Source organism: Triticum aestivum, chromosome 4A (genome assembly GCF_018294505.1).
Source record: "Triticum aestivum cultivar Chinese Spring chromosome 4A, IWGSC CS RefSeq v2.1, whole genome shotgun sequence".
Classification (NCBI taxonomy): Eukaryota; Viridiplantae; Streptophyta; class Magnoliopsida; order Poales; family Poaceae; genus Triticum; species Triticum aestivum.
This window is the reverse complement of record NC_057803.1, coordinates 298432783-298446518: the sequence shown is the minus strand read 5'-3', so window position 1 is coordinate 298446518 and position 13736 is coordinate 298432783. Positions and strand designations below refer to the sequence as shown.

At 46.6% G+C, this 13736-nt stretch overlaps 1 long non-coding RNA gene across 9 annotated transcripts; it reads right to left on the bottom strand.

Annotated features, from left to right (window-relative positions):
• Window positions 1-406: 406 nt before the first annotated feature.
• On the bottom strand, window positions 407-6511 carry LOC123085999 (uncharacterized). 9 transcript variants are annotated; one of them, XR_006440243.1, is made up of 6 exons: window positions 6435-6511; window positions 4265-5079; window positions 4117-4178; window positions 3756-4019; window positions 2359-3669; window positions 407-2204 (listed from the first exon to the last, which is right to left on the bottom strand). It is a non-coding gene; the product is annotated as an uncharacterized lncRNA (long non-coding RNA). The 9 variants fall into 9 exon arrangements; XR_006440248.1 differs by having other exon boundaries at window positions 407-2438; window positions 3119-3669; XR_006440242.1 differs by having other exon boundaries at window positions 407-3229; window positions 3608-3669.
• Between the last annotated feature and the right edge of the window lie 7225 nt (window positions 6512-13736).

Sequence of the window (13736 nt, the reverse complement as noted above, 5' to 3'; positions counted from 1 at the left end):
GCCCGGCCTAGGAACAATTCTTTGTTTGGCCGTTCGGAGTCACGCCTACATACATAGTGACTACTTATCCCCTTTTCTTCCTAGGTTCCTCATTTGGGCGAGAGAAGCATACTCAACTGTTGAGATTTCTCCTTTCTTATTATTTCTGATTTCTCCTTTCTTATTATTTCTGATTTCTCTGCATGCATGGTTACACAAATGGCCCATTACACCAAACAGCACAATGTCAATTTCAAACACAAAGTGTTTTCAAAATTAAATTAGGTTTTAGCATGGAGGAACATTCCAGACCTGTAACAGCGGATGCAACCACTTTACCAATTCAAACTCTTTAGCAACCATTTATGATTATGATGTCTAAAGTGCTAGATGCAATTTCACTACACATAAGAATTTTCAAGCTCGGTTAAAAAGGTATGTTCATGCATACGAACCATAACTAAACAACGTGAATGTAAATATATATGACTGAGTCATACTTCCTAATACAAAAGCAAGCAACGGATGGTAATAGGTAGGCCTGTTGTAGAGAGATTGTGGTAAATTACAGTTCATTATTACACGCAAAATGTTTTTGCGTCGGAGCACAACACTCATATATCTTTGTCTTCATATCCTTTCCTTCTCAGAGCTGGAGTGTGATGCCCTGCTCCTATTCATGCCTCTTGACCTACAATTTTTGAACAATCTAAATTAGTTATTCATTCAATGGGAAATATGAAGTGGGGATTACTTTGCCAATATCGTTAGCAAGTTTACGAGGGAAAAGAAAGAATGTAACTTCCAAAAGCAAAGGTAAGAATGAAGTACATAGTAGTGTAGAAAGTCGGAACATGAGCTGAGACATGTTTCAGAAAAATGGTCGAGGTTCCCTGATCCTTTTAACATGAGCTGCGATTATTTTGTTAGGGACTCATGGATGTATATAACTTTCACAAGCCAAATCCCCTGTGTGACAACCTACCTTTGATCACAAAGCTATATAATCTATATAATGGAGAAAAATGGAGCTTTCGATAACCTGCATACCTATTTCAAGCAAAGCTAGGAATGAAGTACACAGTATTGTAACCGGGAAAGTAGGAAAATCAAATCATACACTCCGAAACATATTGCAGAAAGAGAAGCGTGAAGCACACTTTCTTGAAATTTGAACAAAAGAGAACATTCATTTTTGTTGAACCTGCTATTTATCTATGGGGAAGCATGGATAAGTAAAGATAGGAATTTATAAAATGTATGCAAATTCACATATATTTTTCTAACATCCCATGGAAATGTCTATCAGGACGGTGTATTTCGAAAAAGCAAGTCAGGCAGCTAATAGTTTGGATAAAACCTCTATAGATAGTAGAAAACAACTTCCAACGATTCAACTGTACATACTAAAAAGTTCGCCAGGAAATGAGAAGAGCCAGGAAAATACACTAAGTTACAGAAGAAGCACCTGAAATATAATAGTGGCAGTTAGTTTGGCAAGAAACCTGCATATATTCGAGTGCAATTCACATCCTCTAGGCCATCGTTCTCACGCATTTTTTCCTAGTAAGTAGAAAGCATATACAGAGTATAAAAAGGGGGTACTGATCACACAACAAGTAGTAGTTAACCGCAAAAAACAAAAACAAATAGTAGTTTCAGAGCTTTAGAAGGCTGTCCGGTTTTGCACAGTATGCTTTCACCTATGCAGAACTGGACGTTGTACTACTTATTTCGGAGTCAAGACATATTTCAATCTCTAAAAGAAACCTGACACGAATCATCTGCTACTCTAGAAATTTGATTTATCACGGCTAACCAACATGGAACGATCATCTGACTTTCTGGTTATACTAACGTGTAAATGTTTGGCAGGTGTAGACTATATTGTCAACCATAAAGTATTATTTGCAAAAGCAAGGAAGGTTGCTGTAGCTAGATAAATGACTCTTTTCAAGTTGACTTCCAAATTTTTATTAGAAAGTGGATGCCTACTAATAGCGCATCTCGGGGAATCACAATGAGAATGAAAGGCCTGTAGAAATGCAAAACGGCAAGATAAAATTCAGACATTGGCATAGAGAGAAACTAATAGGAAAACATGCACCATCAACCACTCACCATAAGGTTAGCAGCTGGACAATAGCTGACCTGCAGTAGATGGTTACCAAGTAATGAATAGAAGGCAAATCACCACAAAAATAACCACGAGAGTACCAAACTATCTGCAAACATGAAGGCCCTTGCTTGGATTACACAGGATGAGTACGCCATGATAATCCAAAGAACAAAAAGATGGATTTAAATTTATAGAGCAATGCTAGGAAGATATTGTCTTGAAGAACAGAAAGTAAGAAAACAATAATGCAAGCAACGAACCTGCAAAAATATCCTCCAAGTTTGGCATGAAAATCCATCGAATATATCCTTGACCGCATATTTGTCTCTGTCGAGGTACTCTACAGGAAGGTTCTCAAAAAACCAAAGTAAAGTTGTTTTTCCATTTTTGAGAGTTTGATAGCAAACCAGCAATGCATAAAAAGGGATTAGAATTGATAGAAAAGAAATCTCTGCTACTTTATAGTCAAAGAACATGGTTCCATCGACAAAAATACAAAAACATTGAAATTTGAGAGTGTAAGGAACCTGTAGTGATATACTGAGCCATAAACTACTTTGCAATGATATACTGAACCATAAACCTGAAGCTCTACTTTGATGCCAATAAATTTATAACTGGGAAAGAAGGAAAATGAAATCATATACTCTTAGAAATTTTGCAGAAACAGAAGCATGAAACATCTTTACTTAAGAATAATCTTATGGTCTAATATCTTTAGAAATAGCTGAATCTTATTTATTCTAAGACGGTTACTACAGGTATCAAATCACTCCAGCTATTAGTACGTATGAAACTTCTCTTTAGTGTTTCCATGCTGCCTGTCTGCACACTTCAATTATTTTTTGCAACAAACCAGACTAAGAAAGCATTAGTGTGTTGCATCTTACTCAAGTTACCAGAAGATGAGAGAATGCTTGCCGATAAAAAGGGGAGCAATGATATAATAATCTTTAAACATCCAAGGAAGTAATGTGTAATCCACCCATCAAGAAAAACAGAGGCCATGGAAAGTCTCACCTCAGCATTCCAAGACCTGACTTGCCCTCTAGATACAGATCACGAGAGTAACCAGAGACAATCAATTTTACACTCGTTGATTACAAATCTGAACTTCTAGCTAGCATGCACCTGAAGAGCCAGACATGGCAACGATGAGCATCAATATATACGCATATATATTCCCTAAATCCAGGGGCAGTAAAAATGAGAACACTCATTCCGTTACCCATTTCTAACCTTTACACTATCCCTCTTACAAAGAAAGGAGGCTAGCTAAATGATATCATACTCTTTGATGAGAGTGATATTAATTAAACAAACTACTAATGCCAGGTTGCTTGATTAGTTGAAGGTACACTTCATACAACCACATAAAGAATAGCAGGCATGTATGAGACTCCTCCTCTTTGCTGGTTACGATTAACCAAATATACCAAGCCAGTTGCAGCACGAGGATGTCAGCAAACTTGACACAACTGCGGTACATCAAAAGAGGTTATAAATTACCATTAGAGCCATTGGAAGAAGATCACTTTTGAATATGAGGAACGTGGTCTTCGATGTCAGATCTGCACACGCCAAGTTTAAAAATCCAAAAATTAGCAAAGTAAAATATGAGTGAGGAAGGAAGTGAGGGAGAGAAAGAGTGGAGCACCTAGTTCGCCGCTGACCTGCATCGCTCGAGTCGCCTCCAACAAGCACGTGTTGTCCTCCAGATGCACGAGGCAGCCATTGGAGGAGAGATGAGCTCCTGCTTCCTCTCACCTTCCCACCGCCTATTCACCTCGAGCTCCTTGCCCGGTGGGGGGTGGAGGCAGAGGTGGCACCTCATGGTGCAGAGGAGGCGACGATGCGGTGGCGCGACAATTCGACCTGCCTGCCGCTGGCAGGTGCGCATGTATGTGACTCCTCCTCTTTGCTGGTTACGATTAACCAAATATACCAAGCCAGTTGCAGCACGAGGATGTCAGCAAACTTGACACAACTGCGGTACATCAAAAGAGGTTATAAATTACCATTAGAGCCATTGGAAGAAGATCACTTTTGAATATGAGGAACGTGGTCTTCTATGTCAGATCTGCACACGCCAAGTTTAAAAATCCAAAAATTAGCAGGGTAAAATATGAGTGAGGAAGGAAGTGAGGGAGAGAAAGAGTGGAGCACCTAGTTCGCCGCTGACCTGCATCGCTCGAGTCGCCTCCAACAAGCACGTGTTGTCCTCCAGATGCACGAGGCAGCCATTGGAGGAGAGATGAGCTCCTGCTTCCTCTCACCTTCCCACCGCCTATTCACCTTGAGCTCCTTGCCCGGTGGGGGGTGGAGGCAGAGGTGGCACCTCATGGTGCAGAGGAGGCGACGACGCGGTGGCGCGACAATTCGACCTGCCTGCCGCTGGCAGGTGCGCGAGGCCTCAACCTGCCCCTTCCCACCCGCTAGGATCGCTCACCTAGCTCATTCCCCGCTGTTGCTTGCCTTCCTCACCGGCTTCCTCCTTCCCGTACATCCCCACCCCTCCCCTACATCCCCATCCGCACCGCGAAGACACCGCCGTCGCTGCTCTCCCATGACGATGACCTAGGCAAGCTGAGGAGAATGCCGGCGGTGGATCGACGACAACGTGATAGAGGAGAGGAGGAGGCGAGTGGAGAGAAGGCCGGCGGCTGCGGTGAGAGGATGAGGGGGAGAGGGAGGGGCGCGGCGGCTCGTGGGGATAGAGGGGATGGACAAAGGGCGCCAACCTCCAAGTCGCGTCCAGGTCGGGACCGTCCTCTCCAGCGCCGGCCGATGACCCTCTCTCCTGTCAGCCGCCGCACCTCCCTTTCCTCTTTCCTCTCTCTTTCTCCCTCCTCTCCTTCCTTCTCTCTCTCCCCCTCATTTTGTCTCTCAGCTAGGGTTCGTGCGCGAGGAGGGGCGCAGGCCGACGCCTCGCCGGTGTAGGCCGACGCTGGCCGGTCACCCTCTCCCGTCCGCTGCCGGACCTCCCTCTCCTCTCCTCTCCCCTTTCTCTCCCTCTCATCTTCCTATCTCTCTCTCCTAGGTTTCATGCAGGATGAGGGGACCGGAGTGTGCACGGCGTGCGGGACGAGAGGATTGGGTTGCGTTGGGTGCGGGCGCGGCGCGCGGATGGGACAAATTCTCTCTCACCCGGGCGCCGCTTACCCACCCAATACAGACACGAGACGAGTCCACCAGTCATTCGGGAAGAAAAATAAACTGTAGGGTGAAAATAATTTAACTGCAAGTGAAGATTCAACGGCTTAGACACGTCAGAAAGGCAGATCAGACGGCCGACGAAGCTTGCTGGTTACGATTAACCAAATATACCAAGCCAGTTGCAGCACGAGGATGTCAGCAAACTTGACACAATTGCGGTACATCAAAAGAGGTTATAAATTACCATTAGAGCCATTGGAACAAGATCACTTTTGAATATGAGGAACGTGGTCTTCTATGTCAGATCTGCACATGCCAAGTTTAAAAATCCAAAAATTAGCAAAGTAAAATATGAGTGAGGAAGGAAGTGTGGGAGAGAAAGAGTGGAGCACCTAGTTCGCCGCTGACCTGCATCGCTCGAGTCGCCTCCAACAAGCACGTGTTGTCCTCCAGATGCACGAGGCAGCCATTGGAGGAGAGATGAGCTCCTGCTTCCTCTCACCTTCTCACCGCCTATTCACCTCGAGCTCCTTGCCCGGTGGGGGGTGGAGGCAGAGGTGGCACCTCATGGTGCAGAGGAGGCGACGACGCGGTGGCGCGACAATTCGACATGCCTGCCGCTGGCAGGTGCGCGAGGCCTCAACCTGCCCCTTCCCAGCCGCTAGGATTGCTCACCTAGCTCATTCCCCGTTGTTGCTTGCCGTCCTCACCGGCTTCCTCCTTCCCGTACATCCCCACCCCTCCCCTACATCCCCATCCGCACCGCGAAGACACCGTCGTCGCTGCTCTCCCATGACGATGACCTAGGCAAGCTGAGGAGAATGTCGGCGGTGGATCAACGACAACGTGATAGAGGAGAGGAGGAGGCGAGTGGAGAGAAGGCCGGCGGCTGCGGTGAGAGGATGGGGGGGAGAGGGAGGGGCGCGGCGGCTCGTGGGGATAGAGGGGATGGACAAAGGGCGCCAACCTCCAAGTCGCGTCCAGGTCGGGACCGTCCTCTCCGGCGCCGGCCGATGACCCTCTCTCCTGTTAGCCGCCGCACCTCCCTTTCCTCTTTCCTCTCTCTTTCTCCCTCCTCTCCTTCCTTCTCTCTCTCCCCCTCATTTTGTCTCTCAGCTAGGGTTCATGCGCGAGGAGGTCCGGCAGTTGGCCGGTCACCCTCTCCCGTCCGCTGTCCGACCTCCCTCTCCTCTCCTCTCCCCTTTCTCTCCCTCTCATCTTCCTATCTCTCTCTCCTAGGTTTCATGCAGGATGAGGGGATCGGAGTGTGCACAGCGTGCGGGACGAGAGGATTGGGTTGCGTTAGGTGCGGGCGCGGCGCGCGGATGGGACAAATTCTCTCTCACCCGGGCGCCGCTTACCCAGCCAATACAGACACGAGACGAGCCCACCAGTCATTGGGAAGAAAAATAAACTGTAGGGTGAAAATAATTTAACTGCAAGTGAAGATCCAACGGCTCAGGCGCGTCAGAAAGGCAGATCGGACGGCCGACGAAGCTCCAATCGGGGAAGCCTTGTGGAGGTGAGTTGGCTAGCCTCTTTATAGTTTTAAATGCCATAGGAGAAGGGAAAGTCCTAGCCTATCGAAGACTAGCATCTTGAAGCATCTTACATCATAAGAAGAGTGTAGATTAGCATATACTCCCTCTCTTCTATAATGTAGTGCATGTAGTTTCTATAAGTCAAACCTCATCAACTTAGACCAATTTGTGAAGAAAAACATTTACGTCTAGAATGACAAACATATATCATTAGTTTCATTGTAAGACATAGTTTCATATTATATATATATTTGATATTGTAGATAAAAAAATTCTCTATAACTTGGTCAAAGTTTACAAAGTTTGACTTTTCAAAAAATCTATGCGCACTACATTATGGAGAGGAGGGAGTATAATGTATCAAAAAATTTGTAGTAACACCCAGAGATCCTTCCTCGAGTCCCTGCGAGAAAGCAATCCCGGAGCCATCATATCCATTTCCTGCCTTCAACATCCAGTTCTGGTTGTATAGATCGGGAAAAAACTTCGAGCGTCCGTTACCGTGGACACGGCTATTCGAATAGATTAACTTTCCTGCAGGGGTGCACAAACTTACCCAACACGCTCGATTAACTCCAGCCAAACACACTTTCCTGGGTCATGCCCAGCCTCGGCTGATCAACACGTCATAGTCCTACCTAGGTTCAACAAAGAGGCCAACACGTCGGTTTACATCCTAAATCCGAAGGGGTCATGGGCCAATCGTCCTTTGCAATCCTATCCTACACATTGCGAACGTGGCCTGGAGTAGACCCACCCCCTTATAGAAGCATAGGTGCATGTCGCTAAACCGCTGACGTCTGTGAGCTCTCGGAAGAATCGCACAACACAAAGTGCCCATACTTATTCCTGCATGGTGGTTAGTGCGAAAAGGCGAGAGGCCTACTCGAATCACATATCCAAACCCATTAGTGTCTTGGGAGCACGTGCAAACGATCAATGTCCATGATTTCTTGTCCCTTCACTTGGTCTCACAGACTAACGACAAGGGCTAAGAATGCCCGGCCGTGCCACGTAATTAACTTGCAGGTATCCTCTAGATCAACCCAACTCTAGAACTCTCATGGGTACCCTCACGGTCAACCCGACTCAAAGGAGACTATCGGGAACTCAGGTCCACCCTTTACCGGGGTGGTATCGCCTGTCCCTCCAGTCCTTCAGAAACAGTAACTCTCGCAGGTACCCCTCGGGGCCGAACCATCTTTAACATGGTTCTAGGGGTAAATTCAAAGCGACCGTGTGCCCATAACACCAAGGGGAAATCCGAGGAATCACCCTCGATGGATTCCACTTGATGTAACCGTCAAGGTGAAATTGGATGAATCACCCTCGAGGGTTCACACTTGAGGTGTTTGCATGACAGAGTCATTATTGGGAGTTGTGAAGGAGGAATACCCTTCGTAGACTATGACCGATTATTTACACTAAAGAGATCTCATTAGAAGTGTTGTACGAGGTATTGAAGGAAATATGCCCTAGAGGCAATAATAAAGTTATTATTTATATTTTCCTTATATCATGATAAATGTTTATTATTAATGCTAGAATTTTATTAACCGGAAACTTAGGACATGTGTGAATACATAGACAAACAGAGTGTCCCTAGTATGCCTCTACTTGACTAGCTCGTTAATCAAAGATGGTTAAGTTTCCTGACCATAGACATGTGTTATCATTTGATGAATGGGTTCACATCATTAAAGAATGATGTGATGGACAAGACCCATCCATTAGCTTAGCATTATGATCGTTTAGTTTTATTGGTATTGCTTTCTTCATGACTTATACATATTCCTCTAACTATGAGATTATGCAACTCCCGAATACCAGAGGAACACTTAGTGTGCTATCAAACGTCACAACCTAACCGGGTGATTATAAACATGCTCTACATGTGTCTCCGATGGTGTTTGTTGAGTTGGCATAGATCGAGATTAGGATTTGTCACTCAGTGTATCGGAGAGGTATCTCTGGGCCATCTCGGTAATGCACATCACTTTAAGCCTTGCAAGCAATGTGACTAATAAGTTAGTTATGGGATGATGCATTACGGAACGAGTAAAGAGACTTGCGGTAACGATATTGAACTAGGTATGAGGATACCGACGATCAAATCTCAGGCAAGTAACAAACCGATGACAAAGGGAATGACATATGTTGTTTTGCAGTTTGACCGATAAAGATCTTTGTAGAATATGTAGGAGCCAATATGAGCATCCAGGTTCCGCTCTTAGTTATTGACTGGGGATGTGTCTCGGTCATGTCTACATAGCTCTCGAACCCGTAGGGTCCGCACGATTAAACGTTCGATGACTATTTGTATTATGAGTTATCTGATTTGATGACCGAAGTTTGTTCGGAATCCCGGATGAGATCACGGACATGACGAGGAGTCTTGAAATGGTAGAGAGGTAAAGAATGATATATTGGACGAAGGTATTCGGACATCGGAAAGGTTTCGTGACATTTCGGATATTTCTTAGGGAACCGAGGGGTTACCGGAACCCCCCGGGGAAGTTATGGGCCCCAATGGGCCATAAGGAAGTAGGAGAGGGAAGGCCACAAGGTGCCCCCCCCAATGGCAGTTCGAATTGGACTAGGGGGAGGGGGCATGGCCCCCTTCCTTTCCCTCTCCCTCTCCTTCCCTCCATCCCCTTCTTGGAACAGGAAAGGGGGCGAATCCTACTAGGAATGGAGTCCTAGTAGGACTCCCCCATGGCGCGCCCCCCTTGGCCAGCCACCACCTCCTCCCCCCCTTTATATACGGAGGCGGCGGGCACCCCAAAGGAACAACAAACAATCTCTTAGCCGTGTGTGGTGCCCCCCTCACAGTTCAACACCTCGCTCATATTGTCGTAGTGCTTAGGTGAAGCCCTGCGCTGGTAACTTCATCATCATCGTCGCCACGCCGTCGTGCTGACGGAACTCTCCCTCGTCCTCAACTGGATCAAGAGCTCGAGGGACGTCATCTTGCTGAATGTGTGCTGAACACAAAGGTGCCATACGTTCGGTGCTTGGATTGTGAAGACGTTCGACTACATCAACCGTGTTGCTAAACACTTCCGCTTTCGGTCTACGAGGGTGCGTGGACACACTCTCCCCTCTTGTTGCTATGCATCTCTTAGTTAGTTCTTGCATGATCATAGGAATTGTTTTGAATTACTACGTTCCCCAATAGTGGTAACAGAGCCAAGTTTATGCATAGATGATATATGCATGAGTAGAACACAAAGAGTTGTGGGCGATAATAGTCATACTGCTTACCACCAACATCTTACTTAGATTCGGCGGTATTGTTGGATGAAGCAGCCCGGACCAACATTACATGACCGCATTCATGAGACTGGTTCTACCGATGTGCTTCTCACACAGGTGGCTGGTGGGTTTCTGTTTCTCCAACTTTAGTTGAATCGAGTTTGACTACGGTCGGTCCTTGTTGAAGGTTAAAACAGCCCACTTGACAAAAGATCATTGTGGTTTTGATGCGTAGGTAAGAACGGTTCTTTGTAGAAGCCCGTAGCAGCCACGTAAAACTTGCAACAACAAAGTAGAGGACGTCTAACTTGTCTTTGCACGGCATGTTGTGATGTGATATGGTCAATACGTGATGAGATATAATTTGTTGTAGGAGATGATCATGTTTTGTAGAAGTTATCGGCAACTGGCAGGAGCCTTATGGCTGTCGCTTTATTGTATGAAATGCAATCTCTATGTAATTGCTTTACTTTATCACTAAGCGGTAGCGATAGTCGTAGAAGAAATAGTTGGCGTGTAACGCCCCGAGACCGATGCGCCAGGTGTCTTTCGGTTATTCGGTGTTGTTGCCTTGTCAATTGTTTACGTGTTGCATCTTGCCATGTCATCGCGTGCATTGCATCAACATGTTTTCATAACTTGCATCTGTCCGGGTCTCACCGTTCCTTCCGTTGTCAATTCGGTGCCCAGACACTCTTGCACACGCACGCGGCACGTCCGAAATAGTATTTTATAAGTGGTCGGAGAATGTTCTTGGAATGGGTTGAAAGTTGGCATGCGGTGTTGTTATGTTGTCAGTAGGCCTCCTGCCAAGTTTCATCGCATTCGGAGTCCATTTGACGCCCCAACGGATAACTATAGTGGCATTATAGTCGGTCTAACGTCGGACGTTTTCGGTCTCCGGAAACGGTTGCCGGGTTGCATTCCCCCTCTCTCTTCACAGTCCAACCACACACTTGACCTCGTTCACCTAACCCCTCTTTGCACAATGCATCGACCCGTCCGAAACTTCCCCGAACCCGACTCACTCAGTTGTCACCGATGGGTCCGGATCATCCCCAAACATCTTTAAACCATCTCCATTTTGTTAATTGGGCTCCCTAACCTATCTATCTGAGACTGTCCGATTTTGATCGAAGGGTCCAAACCTAATCCTTGTCCGTACATATAAACCAACCCCTACCCAAATCAGACAAATCCCTAATTTCTAGGGATCCTCCTCCCCGCCGCCGGTCTCTGGTTCCCCTCGGGATCCATCCCGAGCCAACCAGCAACCCCGACCTCTTCCTCTCAGATCGACCCCGCGCTCGATCCCCTACCTTGCCTCGATTTGGAGCCGGTCCATCTCCCCTAGAGACCCCGCTGCCTCCAGTGAACGTCGTTGGTGACCACCTTCAGCAAGACCCCCGCGCCCTTGTCTCTCCCTTCTTCTTCCTTCCCTCCTCCTTCTCTCACATGCTCTCTCTATTCGTGCAACAGCGAGCCACCGAGGAGTTTGTGCCGGCCATCCTAGCCTCTCGCGCCCGGAGGTCATCGTCCTTGAGCTCCTCAACCCGTTCTCGCCTACCTCGTCGCCGGACCCAAGCCATGGCTGCCGCCAAGTTCATCGGGACATTGCTGCTTCCCACCGCCCGGACCCGGCCTAGAGTCGGCGCCCTCGGCCATTTCCCCGCCGTCTCTGGCAACCACAAGAACCTCCTCGTCCCCGCCACTGCCTCGCTGGACGGCTCGTGCCGTCCAATGCCATCGTCGTTTGCCTCCTTAGTCGCCACCTTCGCTGCCATCCGTGAAACCCGATGATGCCAACCACCAAGACCCACAGAAGCCATCTCTAGTGACTGGCCAACGAGCCCCGTTGCCGGTGATAACCTCCATCACGCTCCTGCCATCTCTTTGCGGTCTCTCTCCTGTCCATCTCATCCTCTCTCTGAATCCTCTCTTTTTCTTCGATAGGAGCTGTCACCGTCGCAGCAGTTCGTCCTCCTGCAACACGCCGCCCCTTGCGGCATGCTCGCGTGCGCCCCACCACGGCCTCCCTAGCAGGATTCCGCATCCTCGCCGGTCCCCTGCAACCACAACAACAGTAGTTGTTCTCTCCCGTCGCCGGCGAGTCCCCGTGCGCCCACTTCAGGTTGTGTCCTGGCCGCGGTGCCCACATGCTTTATTTTCTGTCCATCTCCCTTTGCATCACAAACACAGAGCTAGCTCAGTGGCTAGCGCAGCCTCTATCCATTCGAGGTGTCCGGGGTTTGAATCCCAGCAGCCCCCATTTTGCTTTGTTTTCCTGTTTTTTTGCACACCCATGTTTGCTTCGGGCTAGATTTGCTGTTGGGCTTGCACAGTGCGTTGCATTCGGCCTGGCTATATTTTTTCCCTGCTGACGAATTTCCTAATATCCAGTGCATGCATAATTACATGAATTTGCCACTGTTTTGCATTGTTAATAACAATTTAACCATGCATCGTCTTAAAATGATTTAAACATGTAAAATGCTTAGAATTTCATGTAGTTTCACAATATTCAACTTCCATTCATGTTTAAAATGTTTAAAATGATGTTTGCAAATAATTTTCATATTGTCATGCTAAAATGTTTTATTTCATAACTAAATAACCGTAGCTCCAAACTTAATAACTTTATATGTAAATGGGGTAGAAAAATGCCTAGTTTAACATGGTGCACTCATCTTGCATGTCTAACAACTCTAAAATATGGTTTAGGGCAAAACAGTACCAAATCCATAAATTGCATATGGGGATTTTTCCGGACTTGTTGCTTGTTGTTCCGGCCTCATTTAAACTTGCCTAGATGGGTAGTTTTCATATGCTTCACATCTTGCCAGGTTTAATAACATTTAATATTGTTGGGTACATAAACGAGGGCGAACTAAATGTTTGATGTGGTGTTTCGTTAATATGCAACTCGTTGCATATTGAGCTCCACTTAACTTGTAGTTTTGTTTGTGCACTTTGTCATGCCATGCCTTTTTAAACCGGACATGCATCATACTTGGTTGTGCATCATGCCATGTTTATGTGATGGTTGTTTACTATGTTGCTTGCTTCTTTCCAGGTTGCTTCTCTCGTTAGCTTCGGTTTCATTCCGGAGTTGTGAGGATCCGTTCAACTACGTCCGTTTGTCTTCTTCATTGGCTTGTTCTTCTTCTTTGCGGGATTTCAGGCAAGATGACCATACCCTCGAAATCACTTATATCTTTGCTTGCTAGTTGTTCGCTCTATCGCTATGTCGCGCTACCTAGCACTTGTTATATCATGCCTCTCATATTGCCATGTCAAGCCTCTAACCCTCCCTCCTAGCAAACCATTGTTTGGCTAAGTTACCGCTTTTGCTCAGCCCCTCTTATAGCATTGTTAGTTGCAGGTGAAGTTGAATTTTTGTTCCATGTTGGAACATGGATATGTTGGGATATCACAATATCTTTTATTTAATTAATGCATCTATATACTTGGTAAAGGGTGGAAGGCTTGGCCTTATGCCTGGTGTTTTGTTCCACTCTTGCCGCCCTAGTTTTCATCATACCGGTGTTATGTTCCTTGATTTTGCGTTCTTAACACGGTTGGGTGTTATGGGAACCCCTTGACAGTTCGCTTTGAATAAAACTCCACCAGCAAGGCCCAACCTTGGTTTTACTTTTGCCTAACAACCTATTACCCTTCCCTTGGGT